This window comes from Nerophis ophidion, linkage group LG16, assembly GCF_033978795.1.
Source record: "Nerophis ophidion isolate RoL-2023_Sa linkage group LG16, RoL_Noph_v1.0, whole genome shotgun sequence".
NCBI classification, from domain to species: domain Eukaryota; kingdom Metazoa; phylum Chordata; class Actinopteri; order Syngnathiformes; family Syngnathidae; genus Nerophis; species Nerophis ophidion.
The window spans coordinates 27,191,574-27,203,847 of record NC_084626.1 but is presented as its reverse complement, the minus strand read 5'-3'; the positions used below and the strand labels follow the sequence as shown (position 1 = coordinate 27,203,847).

The 12,274-nt window shown below is 42.0% G+C and overlaps 1 long non-coding RNA gene across 1 annotated transcript in view; it reads left to right on the top strand.

The window, feature by feature from the left end:
* Positions 1-9,786, top strand: part of LOC133535675 (uncharacterized) — a 19,141-nt gene extending 9,355 nt beyond the window's left edge. The window contains exons 2-3 of the long non-coding RNA XR_009802288.1: positions 9,266-9,340; positions 9,619-9,786. This is a non-coding gene — a long non-coding RNA (uncharacterized LOC133535675). The remainder of the gene's footprint in view (positions 1-9,265; positions 9,341-9,618) is intronic.
* The last annotated feature ends 2,488 nt before the right edge of the window (positions 9,787-12,274 follow it).

The window sequence follows — 12,274 nt, the reverse complement described above, 5'->3', positions numbered from 1 at the left end:
TTCAATCAATCAATCATGCATATGTAACAATAACATCTACTTTACAAAGTGCAGTGCACAACTGCGCACACAACAGCTGTAAATAACCACGACCCCCGCCCCCAACCAGCTATATTAACCTTGTACATTGTTATAGTAACAATTAGGTTAAGCTTTGTCAGTGTGCCATGTTACCCAGTTTACCCCGGGGAACAACGTTAATTTATGTTTTGTTGAAACGTGATTGTATGCATGAGTGCATGTATGTATATGTACTTGTGTATATGTATACGTATGTTTGTTCAGTCAATGCATATGTACAGCATGTATATATGTATGCTTGTACAGTAGGTAGGTAGGTCTTTATTGTCACTGCAACAAGTACTATACAACTTTTTCACCACAAACCTGTTCAAGATTAGACAAACAGTGTACAGGGTTACAGAACAAGAACGCTGATGGGTCGCCATAAGGCGCCCCGTAAAAGATGGAAAAGGGTAAACGCTGGGGAAGGACGAGTAAAAAAAAAATACAATCCAGACTGGGCTCCTAAGGGGGCCAAGTTTGGAGTGAGAAAAAACCTCCATAGCAAAGCACATATACATATTACAACATACATCTCCAGATATCTAGCAACAGAGGGAAGGTAGTTCAAGGTCACGGTGGTAGGTCGCAGCTCTCAGGCGCTGACCATCCATTCATCACCCCTACGGGATTGCGTCGAGGGCGTTGGATTGGGGGACAGGGGGGTATATGTGTGGCGTATATTTTTTTGTGTGTGTGTATATAAGCCTATAGTGTGTCTCTGTTCTGCGGCCTTGATGTATTTTCCGTCGCTAGTCCAAAGTTCACAACAACAGGTGCGTGTCCATGAGAGACAAAAAAGGGAGTTTGTTGTGTCTTCCTGCAGTGATCTTCGGGAGAGTCTCGAAGCCAGGGAAAAAATCCAAGTTAAAATCATTTGTATGCGAGTGAAAATAAAATTTGCTTTTCACTCTAAAATTGTCCTAGGACTGGTCCTCAAAAACTGCGGGGTAGACAGTCCGATGTAATCCACAGTTTTTCCCCGCATCCTCCAATCATTTGTGGCAGCTTTGAGGTACTTTGAAGACTGCCAGCAACTTCCAATTTGTCGACAAACCAGAGCAACGCTTACACCAATCAGCAGATGTCCTGTTGTCATAATTCCAAATAGGTGGATATCTTCACGTCGTCGACAGAAAAGGGTCGCCAGGCACGCGGCCCTCCTTCTTCTCCCAAGAGTCCGTCGTGTGTCCAGCAACAACCGCTTCGTCACGACAGCAGGTTCTCCCAAACCCAAGATCTTGTCAATTTTGTTGAGGCCAGTTAAATAGTTCCAATGTTTAGATTTGGAGAGCAGTGCAAAAAGAGGCAACAAGAAAGTTAAAGACAAGACAAAAAGAAGCAAGCAGGAGAGATAAGGGAGAGGAAAGGGGAGCGTCCACCCTCGGTGAGTGCCAGAGAGAAAGACCATACATGTGTATGTACATGTATGTGTATATGTATGCTTGTACGGTAAATGTATGTGTATATGTGTTTGTACAGTAAATGTAAATGTACAGTATGTGTATGTTTGTACAGTGAATGTGTGTGGGGATGTATGAACTTTGAGTATGTAGGTATGTACTGTATTTATGTACGTATGTGAGAGCGTATGTATGTATGTATAATACTAACACTGGTATACCCTACCCCAGTGGTTCTCAAATGGGGGTTCGCGTACCCCTGGGGGTACTTGAAGGTATGCCAAGGTGTACGTGAGGTTTTTTAAAAATATTCTTAAAATAGCAACAATTCAAAAAATAAATATATTTATTGACTAATACACCAACAAAATAAGAATGTAAGTTCAAAAACTGTGAAAAGAAATGCAACAATGCAATATTCAGTGTTGACAGCAAGATTTTTTTGTGGACATGTTCCATAAATATTGATGTTTTTTTGTGAAGAAATGTTTAGAATGAAGTTGATGAATCCAGATGGATCTCTGATACAATCCCCAAAGAGGGCACTTTAAGTTGATTACTTCTATGTGTAGAAATCTTTATGTATAAATGAATCACTTGTTTATTTTTCAACAAGTTCTTAGTTAATTTTATATCTTTTTTTCCAAAATAGTTCAAGAAAGGCCGCTACAAACGAGCAATATTTTGCACTGTTATACAATTTAATAAATCAGAAACTGATGACATAGTGCTGTATTTTACTTCAATCAATCAATCAATGTTCGTTTATATAGCCCTAAATCACTAGTGTCTCAAAGGGCTGCACAAACCACTACGACATCCTCGGTAGGCCCACATAAGGGCAAGGAAAACTCACACCCAGTGGGACGTCGGTGACAATGATGACTATGAAAACCTTGGAGAGGACCACATATGTGGGCAAACCCCCCCCCTCCCCTGCCCCCTCTAGGGGACCGAAAGCAATGGATGTCGAGCGCGTCTAACATGATACTGTGAAAAGCTCAGTCCATAGTGGATCCAACACAGCCGCGAGAGTCCAGTCCAAAGCGGAGCCAGCAGGAAACCATCCCAAGCGGATGCGGATCAGCAGCGCAGAGATGTCCCCAGCCGATACACAGGCGAGCGGTCCATCCTGGGTCCCGACTCAAGACGAGTGGTCCATCCTGGGTCCCGACTCTGGACAGCCAGAACTTCATCCATGGACATTGGACCAGACCCCCTCCACAAGGGAGAGTGGGACATAGGAGAAAAAGAAAAGAAACGGCAGATCAAGTGGTCCAAAAAGGGAGTCTATTTAAAGGCTAGAGTATACAAATGAGTTTTAAGGTGAGACTTAAATGCTTCTACTGAGGTAACATCTCGAACTGTTACCGGGAGGGCATTCCAGAGTACTGGAGCCCGAACGGAAAACGCTCTATAGCCCGCAGACTTTTTTTGGGCTTTAGGAATCACTAATAAGCCGGATTCTTTTGAGCGCAGATTTCTTGCCGGGACATATGGTACAATACAATCGGTAAGATAGGATGGAGCTAGACCGTGTAGTATTTTAGGCGCCGCCATCTTGGATCAAAGTCTTTAAGATAAAGTACTTCTTTATCTCTTTTTTTCAACCAAAAATGCTTTGCTCTGATTAGCGGGTACTTGAATTAAAAAAATGTTTACAGGGGATACATCAGTAAAAAAAAGGTTGAGAACCACTGCCCCACCTTGTACACAACAAAAAGATCAAAAATAGACCTTTCATTGCCCTATGGTCTGGAAAATACGGTAGTTGAAGATCACTGTCGCAGCATTTTACACAAGCAATATTTATATTTTATACGTTATATTTTTCAGAGGCTATTGGTGAAGTACACATCCCAGCAATGTCCTTTTTAGTGTCAGACATCCACCAGTTAAGAATGGTTAATTGAAGCATGAAACAATCCTGTGTTGTTTATGACAAAACTTAAAGGGGAACATTATCACCAGACCGATGCAAGCGTCAATATATACCTTGATGGTGCAGAAAAAAGACCATGTATTTTTTTAACCGATTTCCGAACTCTAGATGGGTGAATTTTGGCGAATTAAACGCCTTTCTGTTTATCGGTCTCGTAGCAATGATGTCAGAACGTGACATCACCAAGGTAATACACCCGCCATTTTCATTTTCAACACATTACAAACACCGGGACTCAGCTTTGTTATTTTCCGTTTTTTTGACTATTTTTTGGAACCTTGGAGACATCATGCCTCGTCGGTGTGTTGTCGGAGGTTGTAACAACACTAACAGGGAGGGATTCAAGTTGCACCACTGGCCCGAAGATGCGAAAGTGTCTGCCGCCAGACCCCCATTGAATGTGCCAGAGTGTCTCCACATTTTACCGACGATGCTAAGACAGACATGGCACAGAGATGTATGGATAACCTGCAGATGCATTTGCAACGATTAAGTCAACGAAATCACAAAGGTGAGTTTGGTTGATGTTGTTGACTTGTGTGCTAATCAGACACATTTGGTCGCAGCATTACTGCCAGCTAATCGATGCCAACATGCTACGCTAATCGATGCTAACATGCTATTTACGCTAGCTGTATGTACATTTGTAACTAGATACCCACATTTAATGCGAAACAAACACTTACCAATCGACATATTTAAGTTGCTCCAGTGTCACAAGATGCGAAAGTCCTGATCGTTTGGTCCGCACATTTTACCGGCGATGCTAATAAGGCAGCCATGCTATGGGCCACTTCATTAGGTACACCCATGCTATGGCCGAATAGCTCAATAGCTTCAATTTCTTCTTCAATTTCGTTTTCGCTATCTGCCTCCATACTCCGACCATCTGTTTCAATACATGCGTAATCTGTTGAATCGCTTAAACCGCTGAAATCCGAGTCTGAATCGGAGCTAATGTCGCTATATCTTGCTGTGGTAACCGCCATGTTGTTTGTATTGGCAGCACTGTATGACGTCACAGGGAAATGGCTAATGGTTTCGAAGATAGCGAAAATCAAGAACTTTAAAGCTTTTTTTAGGGATATTCCGGGAGGTGTAAAATTTTGAAAAAAACTTGGAAAAATACAACAAGCCACTGGGAACTGATTTTTATTGTTTTTAACCCTTTTGAAATTGTGATAATGTTCCCCTTTAAAACAGAACCATAAGAATTTGCATCCCCTTTATATAGAGAGGCTTACAGTAGAGCAGGAAACACAAGTGTCGCGATTGCATGGTGCCGAGGCAGGTTTGCATCATAATAAACATCCCCCCTTACTCTGTTGGAGGATATGGAAGGCACCCTGAGGTCCAACTTGGGAAAGGCGGGCTTCCTGTGCAATATGGCAAAAGCCCAGAAACTGTATACCAGCAGCCTTGTTTGAACAGCGGAAGACATTTTTTTTTTTTGGACTTTAGAGAGGGCAGTAAAAAAATAAAAAAAAATAAAAAAAAGCCAGCTCGGTGTAAAAAATGTTCGTCCTCCAACAGGTTTCCTCCAGAGGAACAGCAACACTTCATCAGCAGTTTAGTCAAATCGCCAGTAAACTGCTGTGCCATATGGGCCCCACTCCTGACTGCAGGGGCAATCTGTTTAACAGGAGCATGCTGGTAAATAGAGGCCGGCGTGCAGGAGAAAAAAAAAAAAAAAAGTGATCAATTACACACATTACGTACGCTCCTTCAGGAATTTACTTTATTGGTCTGGACATCTGTTTTAATATTGTCATAATGTCTAATCAGATGGGACCTGTTGTAGCCAAGTGGAAGCCCAAAAAGGGCCCAATTAAAATGCACAATGACAGCTTTTTGTCCATCTGCTGAATAGAGTGTGTGTGCGTGTGTGTGCGTGTGTGTGCGTGTGTGTGTGTGTGTGTGTGCGTGCATAGGCGCCGATCCCGTGGGTGCTTCGGGGCCCCGAGCACCCACGGACAAGGCCGAGCACCCACGTGGGATTGATTGCAACTTTCAATCTTTGAAATAATTTTTCGACCAACCAGACTTGCTGTTGTTCATTTTTGCTGCGTGTTTGGTCCGATTTACATGATAAAAAGTCCATCCATCCATCCATCCATCCATCATCTTCCGCTTATCAGAGGTCGGGTCGCGGGGGCAGCAGCCTAAGCAGGGAAGCCCAGACTTCCCTATCTCCAGCCACTTCGTCTAGCTCTTCCCGGGGGATCCCGAGGCGTTCCCAGGCCAGCCGGGAGACATAGTCTTTCCAACGTGTCCTGGGTCTTCCCCGTGGCCTCCTACCAGCTGGACGTGCCCTAAACACATCCCTAGGGAGGCGTTCGGGTGGCATCCTGACCAGATGCCCGAACCACCTCATCTGGCTCCTCTCGATGTGGAGGAGCAGCGGCTTTACTTTGAGTTCCTCCCGGATGGCAGAGCTTCTCACCCTATCTCTAAGGGAGAGGAAACTCATTTCGGCCGCTTGTACCCGTGATCTTATCCTTTCGGTCATGACCCAAAGCTCATGACCATAGGTGAGGATGGGAACGTAGATCGACCGGTAAATTGAGAGCTTTGCCTTCCGGCTCAGCTCCTTCTTCACTACAACGGATCGATACAACGTCCGCATTACTGAAGACACCGCACCGATCCGCCTGTCGATCTCACGATCCACTCTTCCCCCACTCGTGAACAAGACTCCTAGGTACTTGAACTCCTCCACTTGGGGCAGGGTCTCCTCCCCAACCCGGAGATGGCACTCCACCCTTTTCCGGGCGAGAACCATGGACTCGGACTTGGAGGTGCTGATTCTCATTCCGGTCGCTTCACACTCGGCTGCGAACCGATCCAGTGAGAGCTGAAGATCCCGGCCAGATGAAGCCATCAGGACTACATCATCTGCAAAAAGCAGAGACCTAATTGTGGCAGTCCGCTCCCTGTATGATCAGTGTCAGAGCTTGGTCCGCATTGCTGGCAGTAAGTCGGACACGTTTCCAGTGAAGGTTGATAAAAAGTCCACAAGCCGTAAAGTTTATTGTAAACGAACCCAAACCAAGATTTCATTGCGCCCGAGAATCAACTGACACAACCACCTTGACTTTGAAAACACTGCACATGTACGAATGAAGGGCATACTTAGTCAACAGCCATACATGTCCCACTAAGAGCTGATCAGTGGCCTAGTGCAGGGGTGTCCAAAGTGTGGCCCGGGGGCCATTTGCGGGCCCGCAGCTAATTGTTTACCGGCCCGCCACACATTCTGCAAAAATTGCAAAATTCATAGCGTTGCAAAAATTAAAAAAAACATTAAAAAAAAAAAAAAAAAAGGGGAATGAGGTGAAATCTAATGAGAAAAAGTGGCAATGTTTACACAAAGCTGCCATGCAGGCAGTTTTTTTGTTCCTTTTGTCTTTATTCTTTTTTTTTTCCATTGCTCAAAAAAAAAAGGACAAACAGATCTATGTTATAATGAATTATTACTTGAAAATGATCACTTTAAAATGTTTTATGTGGAAAAAATATTGCATATGTTGTGTGATTGCCATATAAAAGCATCAAAGATTTGACAAAAGAGCATAAAACAAAATTATAGTTCAAACTTAAAATCGACAGATAAAGCGGAAGTTGATCTTGAAATGTAAGTGTTAAAAGTTTTTAAAAAAAAACTAATAAGAATGCATCATTTTATGGGTGGGGGACCTTTTGGATCTAAAATATATTTAGTAGGATTTTATTTAACTTCACTGTGATTACTCAAAAATATTAAATAATTTAAACCAATGGTGTCCTGCATTATTGATCTTTGAGGGCTTTAATTGCTAAAGGAACTCTCCTGAAGGAATCAATAAAGTACTATCTATCTAAATACTGCATATTTCAGTTTTACTATAAAAAACAAAGTTGTCTTTGACAGAAAAGGCATAAAACCTTATTTGTTTTACTTTATATCAACCTCAAGTTGATATAGAGATTTACTGTAAGCATTAAATAAAAAAATAAAAAAATAATTTGACTTATTTTTAATATTTTAGTGACTGAGACCCTCTATGCTCCCCAGGAGCCCTAAGGATGAAAAATTTAAAAAAAAATCCATATATTTTGTTATGGTTTGAAAATGAAAAATATCACAATGGCCTCCGCATGCTTAAATTTTTCCGTGTGAAAAAGTTTGGACACCCCTGGCCTAGTGGTTGGTGTGCGGTAGGTCGTAAGTTCAAACCCCGGCCGAGTCATACCAAAGACTAAAAAAATGGGACCCATTACCTCCCTGCTTGGCACTCAGCATCTAGGGTTTGAATTGGGGGTTAAATCACCCAAAATTATTCCCGGGCGCGGCCACTGCTGCTGCTCACTGCTCCCCTCACCTCCTAGGGAGTGAGGGCGATGGGTCAAATGCAGAGGATAATCTCACTACATTTTGTGTGTGTGTGAGAATCATTGGTACTTTAACTTTAAGAGTGGCAGTATGAACAATGCCAACACTGTCATAAACATGTGCCATACAGTGAACCCACACTAAACAACAACAACAAACACATTTTGGAAGAATATTTGCACCGCAACACAACATAAACACTACACAACGAAAAACCCAGAATTCCCTGCAGCACCAACTCTTCCGCAACGCTACAATATAATCAAACGCCATTGGTGGATCTATACCTAACATCCACTGTAATGATACCACGTACAATAGCGTATCTAGTCGATATTTTTTTAACATCACAAAATGTGCTCGGGAAATATGTCCCTGGACACATGAAGACTTTGAATATGACCAGTTTATGATCCTGTAACTACTTGGTATCGGATCGATACCTAAATGTGTCATATCATCCAAAACTAATGTAAAGTATCCAAACAGAAGAATAAGTGGTAATTACATTTTAAAGGGGAACATTATCACAATTTCAGAAGGGTTAAAACCAATAAAAATCAGTTCCCAGTGGCTTACTTTATTTTCCAAAGTTTTTTTCCAAATTTTACCCATCCCGGAATATCCCGAAAAAAAGTTTTAAAGTGCCTGATTTTCGCTATCTGCGAAACCACCGTTCATTTTCCTGTAACGTCATCCAGTGATGCCAATACAAACATGGCGGATAGCACAGCAAGATATAGCGACATTAGCTCGGATTCAGACTCGGATTCAGCGGCTTAAGCGATTCAACAGATTACGCATGTATTGAAATGGATGGTGGAATGGAGTATGGAGGCAGATAGGGAAAACGAAATTGAAGAAAAAACTGAAGCTATTGAGCGAATAGCTACTGATGCTATTTGGCCATGTCTGCCTTAGCATTGCCGGTAAAATGTGCAGACCAAACGATCGGGACTTTCGCATTGACACTGGATCAACTTAAATCTGTCGATTGGTAAGTGTTTGTTTGGCATTAAATGTGGGTGGAGGGAAACGCTGGATGCAAATACAATGCATAGCTCGGTTGGTAGAGCGGCCGTGCCAGCAACTTGAGGGTTGCAGGTTCGATTCCCGCTTCCGCCATCCTAGTCACTGCGGTTGTGTCCTTGGGCAAGACACTTTACCGCTCTGCTCCCAGTGCCACCCACACTGGTTTAAATGTAACTTAGATATTGGGTTTCACTATGTAAAGCGCTTTGAGTCACTAGAGAAAAGCGCTACATAAATATAATTCACTTCACTACAAAAATACATACAGCTAGCCTAAATAACATGTTAGCATCGATTAGATGGCAGTCATGCCGCGACCAAATATGTCTTAGCACATAAGTCAATAACATCAACAAAACTCACCTTTGTGATTTCGTTGACTTTATCTTTGGAAATGCATCTGCTTTGAGTGTCGCAGGGTATCCATTAATCTCTGTGCCATGTCTGTCGTAGCATCGCCGGTATGTGCGGACCAAATGAAGGACTTTCGCATCTCTTGACACTGAAGCAACTTAAATCCGTTGATTGGTAAGTGTTTGTTTGGCATCAAATGTGGATGGAGGGAAAGGCTGGATGCAAATATAGCTACAAATTAGGCATAATGCTGCAATATGTACACAGCTAGCCTAAATAGCATGTTAGCATCGATTAGATGGCAGTCATGCCGCGACCAAATATGTCTTAGCACATAAGTCAATAACATCAACAAAACTCACCTTTGTGATTTCGTTGACTTTATCTTTGGAAATGCATCTGCTTTGAGTGTCGCAGGGTATCCATTAATCTCTGTGCCATGTCTGTCGTAGCATCGCCGGTATGTGCGGACCAAATGAAGGACTTTCGCATCTCTTGACACTGAAGCAACTTAAATCCGTCGATTGGTAAGTGTTTGTTTGGCATCAAATGTGGATGGAGGGGAAAGGCTGGATGCAAATATAGCTACAAATTAGGCATAATGCTGCAATATGTACATACAGCTAGCCTAAATAGCATGTTAGCATCGATTAGCATGCCGTGCTAATCGATGCACATTCTACGTAAATCAACTTGAATCCGTCCCTGATCGTGTTGTCACACCCTCCGAAAACACACCGACGAGGCATGATGTCTCCAAGGTAACGGAAAACAGTCGAAAAAATGGAAAATAACAGATCTGATTTGACTTGCTGCGTGTAATGTTTGAGAAAATGGCGTTGACTACCTAGATGACGTCATGTTTTGACGTTATCGCTCCGAGAGCAAATAATAGAAAGGCGTTTAATTCACCAAAATTCACCCATTTAGAGTTTGGAAATCGGTTAAAAAATATATGGTCTTTTTTTCTGCAACATCAAGGTATATATTGACGCTTACATAGGTCTGGTGATAATGTTCCCCTTTAACAGAAGTGTAGATAGAAATTGTTGAAACAGAAAATAAGCAGATATTAACAGTAAATAACAAGTACATAATCAATTTTCTACAACTAGTCCTTAATAATTTTGACAAAATAATAGAATGATAAATGACACAATATGTTACTGCATATGTCAGCAGCTAAATTAGGAGCCTTTGTTTGCTTACTTACTAATAAAAGACACGTTGTCTTGTATGTTTACTATTTTATTTAGGGACTAAATTGCAATAAGAAACATGTTTGATGTACCGTAATATTTTTTTTGTTAAAATAAAGCCAATAATGCAATTCTTTGTGGTCACCTTTATTTAGAAAAGTAGCGAAATACATTTGGTACCAAAATATTGGTATCAAGACAATACTGTTACGATCCACTGCCCGGATCGTTCCGTTTTGTAGTTTTGTTCCTTCCTGTATCACATTCTGTTGTTTGATGTCCTTAGTTCCTGTTTTGGTTCTGTCACCATGGTAGCTTATTAGTTCACCTGCCCCTTGCCTTCCAAGCACACCTGTTTTCTACTGATTACTGCCGTATTTAAGACTGCCCCTTTTGTTAGTTCATTTTCAGATCCTAATTTGCTTTCACGCAACAGATGACGACTTGCATTCCATGTTCGTACTCGCTCGCTCTCGCACTGCGTTTTTCTTCATTCCTAGCTCTCATGCTAATTGTTTTTTCCCTTTTCGTGCCTTTGTGCCAAGTGTTAGTGTCTGCTTATTTCCCTAGCTCCCATGCTAGCACCATTTGTTTGCCTTTTCTGCCTCGCACCAGTATTTTGGTTGTAGCCTGTTTTATCCGTTTATTAAATACTTATTTCTTACCTTACGCTGTGTTTTTGTCCGACGCATCCCTGGAAGAACATATCCAGGCCAGGCAAGTCTCACAGTAGGATCCGAGCATGAACTAACAAAAGGGGCAGTCTTAAATACGGCAGTAATCAGTAGAAAACAGGTGTGCGTAGAAGGCAAGGGGCAGGTGAACTAATAAGCTACCATGGTGACAGAACCAAAACAGGAACTAAGGACGTCAAACAACAGAATGTGATACAGGAAGGAACAAAACTACAAAATGGAACGATCCGGGCAGCGGATCGTAACAGGATCCCCCCTAGCACGAGAGCTAGAGAGTACAAACATGGAAAGCAAGTCATCTGTTGCGTGAAAGCAAATTAGGATTCGAGAATGAACTAACTAAAGGGGCAGTCTTAAAGGTGTACTGAAATGAGATTTTCTTATTCAAACGGGGATAGCAGGTTCATTCTATGTGTCATACTTGATCATTTCGCGATATTGCCATATTTTTGCCAAAAGGATTTAGTAGAGAACATCGACAATAAAGTACGCAACTTTTGGTCGCTAACAGAAAAGCCCTGCCTTTACAGGAAGTTGCAGACGATGACGTCAGATTGTTTATAATGTGAGCCTCCAACAAAAAGAACTATTCGGACCGAGAAAACCTCAATTTCCACATTAATTTGAGCGAGGATGAAAGATTTGTGTTTGACGATATTTATAGCGACGGACTAGAAAAAAAAAAAAAGAAAAAATAATCAAGTTAAAAAAAAAACGCGATTGCATTGGGACGGGTTCAGATGTTTTTAGACACATTTACTAGGATAATTCTGGGAAATCCCTTATCCTTCTATTGTGTTGCTAGTGTTTTTGTGAGTTTAATAGTACCTGATAGTCGGAATGGTGTCTTGACGCCAGTGTCTGATGGAAGTCGACGGCAGCTGTACGGACGGCACAAGCTCAGCTGATCCCCGTTAAGTGGCAACTTTTTACCACAATTTTCTCACCGAAACCTGCCGGTTGAGAAGTGGCCGGGAACCATGTTCGCTTGACCGTTCTGATCCATAGTAAAGCTTCACCTCCGGGAATTTTAAACAAGGAATCACCGTGTGTTTGTGTGGCTAAAGGCTAAAGCTTCCCACCTCCATCTTTCTACTTTAACTTCTCCATTATTAATTGAACAAATTGCAAAAGATTCAGCAACACAGATGTCCAAAATACTGTGTAATTATGCGGTTAAAGCAGACTACTTTTAGCTGTGTGTGTGTGCAGTG